At 42.8% G+C, this 6,210-nt stretch overlaps 1 protein-coding gene across 7 annotated transcripts in view; it reads left to right on the top strand.

Moving 5' to 3' along the window:
• The window catches only part of Med15 (mediator complex subunit 15), a 75,281-nt gene that overhangs the window by 4,338 nt on the left and 64,733 nt on the right, over positions 1-6,210 (top strand). The window lies entirely within an intron of this gene.

The following is a 6,210-nucleotide window of genomic DNA, read 5'->3' as shown; positions in this document are numbered from 1 at the left end:
GTACACTGTAGCTGTCTTCAGACACTCCAGAAGAGGACGTCAGATCTCATTACAGATGGTTGTGAGCCACCATGTGGTTGCTGGGATTTGAACTTCGGACCTTCGGAAGAGCAGTCGGGTGCTCTTACCCACTGAGCCATCTCACCAGCCCCCTAGCTCTTTCTTTCATTTCTTTATTTCTTTATTTTGATTTTTCAAGACAGGGTTTCTCTGTGTATCCCTGGCTGTCCTGGAACTCACTCTGTAGACCAGGCTGGCCTGGAACTCAGAAATCTGCCTGCCAAGTGCTGGGATTAAAGGAGTGTGCTACCACTGCTCACCCCACTTTAACTTTCCGAGTTCTTCCTTTGTTTCTTTGTTTTTACTTGCTGCAGGTTGAGAACAGGGCCTTTCATGTGCTCAGGATATACTCTGCTACTGATCTGTTCCTTTAGCCCCTGCTGTCTCTTTAAAACAACTCTTACTGAGTACTTAGGATATTGAAAAAATTGTGACTAAAGATTCTCTTCACCGTTGTCATGAGCAGCTCTTCTTTATGTAGGTGTCTGCTTTGGTGTCAAATACTTCAGATCCTTCCTTGCCCCTTCATCTAAAGTGGGTCATCCCACTTTATTTCAGCACTTTTTAGTTTCTCAGGGAACTCCAGTCCTCTGCAGCATGAAGAGTACAGGATACAGTATTTTCCTGGACCTCCTGATTAACCTTTCCTGTTACAGTGACCATTATGTGTTGTGAAACCCTGGAATCTACCCCTTCTCATTGGCTTTGTGACCTTGGGCACTGCTGACCTTTCTAATCTGGCCTGCATCTGTGAAATGATACTTGTCTAGTTTGTCTGACAAGGATGCTGGGAGGGACAGTGAAGAGACTTCTGTGCCAGCTTTGTAGGGTCTGAGGACTGGGCAGAAAACTCTTTCTTGCAGATATTCTGACTTGTTCAGGCCTAACATTGAGTAGGGACACACCAAATACATAAGCAGTACAGAATACAAGAGCACTATCAGTCATTTCTCAGCTTTTCTATGCGTATGTGTAAACCAGAAGTTGATATCGTTCTCAGTTTCTCTCTATCATAATTCTGAGACAAGATCGCTCACTAAATTGGAGCTCACTGATTCAGCTGAACAGGCTGTCAGCAAGCCTTGTTTGCACCTTCCCAGGTCTGGAATGCCATACACATGCACATAGCTTTGTACCTCAGTGCTGGATATCAAACTCAGGTCCTCGTGCTTTGCAGAAAGGCCTTTACCAACTGAACCATCCCCTAGCCCGTTCCATGTTCTTAATTCTGTTAAGCTATCCTCTTTCCTCCCTCTAGGCAAGGACATTAATAAACTGAACACTTATTGAGAACATAAAAACTGATAGAATAAATATATGCAAAATAATCATAAACTTATGTCAAAGGAAAATTTCCCCTGCTGACAAATTCTAGTTCTGTCATCTTACTCTTGGGGCTTTTATCTCTGGTGGTCTTTAATGTAGCACACATGTAAACAGGAAGGAGTAGCTGCAGCTAGGGAAAGTTAGTCAATATTTGTGTCCTGGTAAAGTGTAAGAGGGCCAAGCAGAGCATGCTATGGGGCCAGGAAAGACAGGCACTTGTCGTATTCTCTCTCTCTCTCTCTCTCTCAACACCAAAGTCTCACTATTCATGGTAGCAAATGTCTTTAATTCCAGCACTAGGGAGACAGACACAGGTAGATCTCTGAGTTGGAGGCCAGCCTGGCCTACACATTGAGCTTCAGGACAGCCAGAACTACATAGAGAGACCGTCTTGGTTAGGATTTTACTGCTGTGAAGAGACACCATGACCAAGGCAGCTCATATAAAGGACAGCATTCACTTGGGGCTGGCTTACAGGTTCAGAGGTTCAGTGCATTATCATTGAGGTGGGAAGCATGGCAGCATCCAGGCAGACAGTGAGCTGGAGACGGAGCTGAGAGTTCTACATCTTGTTCTGAAGGCATACAGAAAACTGGCTTCCAGGCAGCTAGGAGGAAAGTCAAAGCCCCACAATGACACACTTCCTCCAACAAGACCATACCTTCTAATAGTGTTACTCTCTGGGTGAGGTATATTCAAACCACCACAGAGACCCTGTCTCAAAAAAGAAAAGGATCTCGTGTAGCTCAGGCTAGCCCTGAGTGTATTGGGTAATAGAGGTTGACCATGAATTCATGATCATCCTGCCTCATCTCCCAAGTGCATGCACCACACCAGCTGTGATGAGTTGATACATGTTGTCTTCATGCACCTCTTTTTCTTTTCCTTTATTTTATTCATTTAAATTTTTTAAAAATATTTTTGGTCTTGAGACAATATGGCACTGAGTAGAAGGAGTTGTTTGGACTGGTCTTGAGATGCTAAGGTTATAGGCATGGGCAGCCAGCATGCTCAGGTCCGGGCATGTATTCCAGTAGTTAGATGAGGTAGAAGGCCTAGGAGAGGTCATTCCTCTTTGTAGTTAGTTATCTCCATAGTAAAAATGGATGCTTATTGGATCATACTATATTAGAGGCAAATTACCTTTTAATATTTGGGAGAGTAAGGTTGTGTTCATTTCATGGAACTGGGTAAGGGGAAGCTCAAAATGTAGAAGTTAGGTCTGGTCCTACATCTCAGCCCCATGTTCCCCAAAATAAGACTCACACTCAAACTATATTTACAGATACCTTGGCCATATAGCTATGCTCTTCTCTGACTAGATCATAACTTGAAATAACCCATTTATTCTCACCTACATTCTGCCAGGTGGCTGGTTACCTGTGCTTAGGTACCATGCATATGTCTCTTGTCATATCTTCCTGGCAAATCTCCTATGCCTGGCACTATCTCAGAATTTTTTCTGCTTGGCAGATGTTCCATCTCCTACCTAAGCTATAGGCCAAATTTATTGTTGACAGGTCTCAGATCCATACAGACAGAAGGTATTATCTCTACAGCCATGTGAAGTGGAAGTTTTAGAGAAGAGCCTACTGCTACTGAGCTTCCAATTTATTATTTTAGAAAGTCTCCTCCAAAGGCTAAGACTAATACCTTTTTTTTTTTTTTTTTTTTTTTTTTGGTGTGTGGGGAGCAGCCCAGGTTGGCCTTGAATTCCAGATCCTGGCTTCTCTGCCTTGCAAATGTTGGGATTACAGTCACCACACCTATTTTCCTGACGATCTTTGACCTCTTGTCATAGGCTGAGCCCTACATGAACTTTTTGCAAGTGACCCACCCACCTAGTATTGCTGACATTCCTTATTAAGCATCCCTACTTGAGGGGATCTAAGTGGGAGGAGTGGGTGGCACCCATACCAGGCTGGGCGTGCTTCATGTCCTGGTAGACAAGAAAACTTGTGCGGGTCATCTCTGGGTTGATTTCCTCTTGGTTGAAGATCTTGCCACTGTACACATCTACCATCCTGCCCATTGTCTTGGGCAGGGTGATCATGTCTCTTAGAAGGGTCTTTACCACCTCCAGCTTCCCCATGAGTGGTGCCTCCTTCTTGGCTTTTCTCAGGTGCTTGAGTAGTGAGTGCTGATTCTGCAGAAGGCTGCAGGTGTTGTACATGTTCTGCAGTTGGTCCAGGTCCACTGGTGGACTTGGGGAAGGTCCACTTTTTCTGCCCCACTTTAACTATCTTGGCAGCTGCTTGTGGGGGGGAAAAAAAAGGAAAGCTGGGAACCTTATATTTATTTTCTGACCAGAGATCTTTCTGCTGTTGCCTGATGGTGACCAAGGCTGTGTCTAGTTGAAGATGGGTATTAGCCATTCTGAGGTTGGGGACTGTGGGTATGTTATTATCTACCTGCTGGGAAGAAGCCATTTAAGCATTCTTTAGGCTAATAGTTTCAGTTAGATACACAAGGGGACATTTTTAAGGAATTCTAATGAACCTTCCAAGCTTCAAATGGGCAACTAAAATCACAGGAGCCAAGCAGGTCAGTTCAGAGACCCATGTGTCCCTTTTTTTTTTTTTTTTTTTGAACTCTACCTTTTTTCCTCAAGCTGTTTTGATATCCCAGATGTGTTTAGTGGCTGTCCATTGCCTGTAGACTCAACTCTTGAGGGTTCACCCTGCTTCAAGTGCCTACACATGCCGCCCTACTTTTTCCTTGACTGCTGAAAGCCTAGTTTGTTCTACCTAAAAGACCCATTCTTCCTGTGGCTGAGCTGGGTAGCTCTTCTTCCAGGACAGTGGGCCATCTGTCCCTGAAAGTCAGTGAAGAGAAGGAATTTCATATGAGATTGCTTGAAGGCTTATTTCCCACTAGTCTCAACTGTGTAGGGTAGGAACAACATGAATGCTTATGGAATAAGCGTTCATTCCCATCAAGTAGAATGTTAGAATGCACAGGATTCTTGAGTCTGTCTAACATACGTTTTGTGAGCACCGGTTTGGGCAGGTTGAGGTGTTGTGGTTCTGGGGCTTACTATTGGGTAGTTGGCTTGGGTAAAGACAGAAGTAACCATGAAAATATTGGCCAACCAACTAAATCAGCATTTTATTTTCACATAAAATTAAAACAGACCATTTTTCTAGAATCCCTCTGGCAACAAGAATAGTAATCTTAAATTGTTCACTTCCTCATTCATTTCTTCCAAAGAAATAATCCAAGCATGTTCATACCCTGGTGAAATGAGGATGCTCACTACTACATCACGGGATGGAGCTTTTTAATTTTTTTTAAAAAGATTTACTTATTTATTATATGTAAGTACACTGTAGCTGTCTTCAGACACACCAGAAGAGGGCATCAGATTTCATTATGAATGGTTGTGAGCCACCATGTGGTTGCTGGGATTTGAACTCAGGACCTTTCAGAAGAGCAGTCAGTGCTCTTAACCACTGAGCCATCTCGCCAGCCCCACTTTTTAATTTTTTTATGATTTATTTTTATTTTTAAATTGTGTGTGTGTGTGTGTGTGTGTGTGTGTGTGTGTGTGTGTGTAGGGAAGCACATGAGTACAGGTACCCTTGGAAGCCAGAATCTCCTGGAGCTGGTGTTAGAGGTGGTTGTGAGCTGCTGGAAATAGGTGCTGGGGATCAAATTTAAATCCTTTATAAGAGCAATATGCGTGGGCTGGAGAGATGGTGCAGTGGTTAAGAGCACCAACTGCTTTTCCAGAGGTCCTGAGTTCAATTCCCAGTAACCATATGGTGGCTCACAACCATCTGTAATGGAATCCTCCTCTAGTGTATCTAAAGACAGCGACAGTTTACTTACATAAAAAACAAATCTTTAAAAAAAAAAAAAAAGCAATATGCTCTCTTAACCTGTGAGTCATGTCCAACTTCTAGAGTGAAACCTTTTCCCCCGACTCCCCACCCCCCAAGACAGGATTCTATGTGTAGTCCTGGCTATCCTGGAAATCACTCTGTAGATCAGGCTTGCAACTTATCAGGATATAGATTATTATTATTTTTTTTTAAAGAGCCCAATGGTGGTGGCACACGCCTTTAATCCCATCACTAGGGAGGCAGAGGCAGACAGATCTCTGAGTTAGAGGGCATCTTGGTCTACAGAGTGAGTTCCAGGACAGCTAAGTCTACCTGGAAACATCCTGTCTTGAAAAAAAAAATCTTTCCATTGTTGAATGTGTTCTACCATACCTATTGAGAAATGTGTGTCAGCAATTCCAGTACTTGCTGCAATTCTAGGACTTCAAGGCCAGCCCTGGCTACACAACTACTAGGTCCTGTCTTTAAAAAAGAAGATAATCAAGAAGAGTGTAAATTCATTATGTGTTCCATAGGTAAGGAAATAGACACCTAATCCTAGAGAGCCAAAGGGATTAAAAGGGCTTGTTCCAACTATCAATTCGTTCTTCTTTTTTCTCTATACATTATTTTACTTTTAAAGATACTTCCCATGATGACTATGTCTCTCTTCTTTAAAATTTATTTGTTTATTTTCAAAATGCCCTCCTTAGCAGGATTACCAAGAGCTTCTGAACTTCTTACCTCCACCTGCTGAGCATAGGAATGGTAGCGTGGAAGTGTACTGGGCCATGCTACCAACAAAGCTGCACCCCAAATCTTTTTGTTTTTCTTTTAGAGACAGTCTTGCTGTGTATCCCAGGCTGCACTTAACATACTCCAAGGCCAGTCTACTGAGTCCTGGGATTATAGGCATCTACAACTGTGCCTGGGCTTCTATTCTGCCTTTAAAACTAATTTTCTTTTCTTTTCTTTTTTTTTTTTTTCTTTTTTTTTTTTT

The sequence above is a fragment of the Mus caroli genome, chromosome 16, assembly GCF_900094665.2.
Source record: "Mus caroli chromosome 16, CAROLI_EIJ_v1.1, whole genome shotgun sequence".
Lineage (NCBI taxonomy): Eukaryota > Metazoa > Chordata > Mammalia > Rodentia > Muridae > Mus > Mus caroli.
The sequence above is the reverse complement of the archived record's forward strand: the minus strand, read 5'-3'. Positions and strand labels throughout refer to the sequence as shown.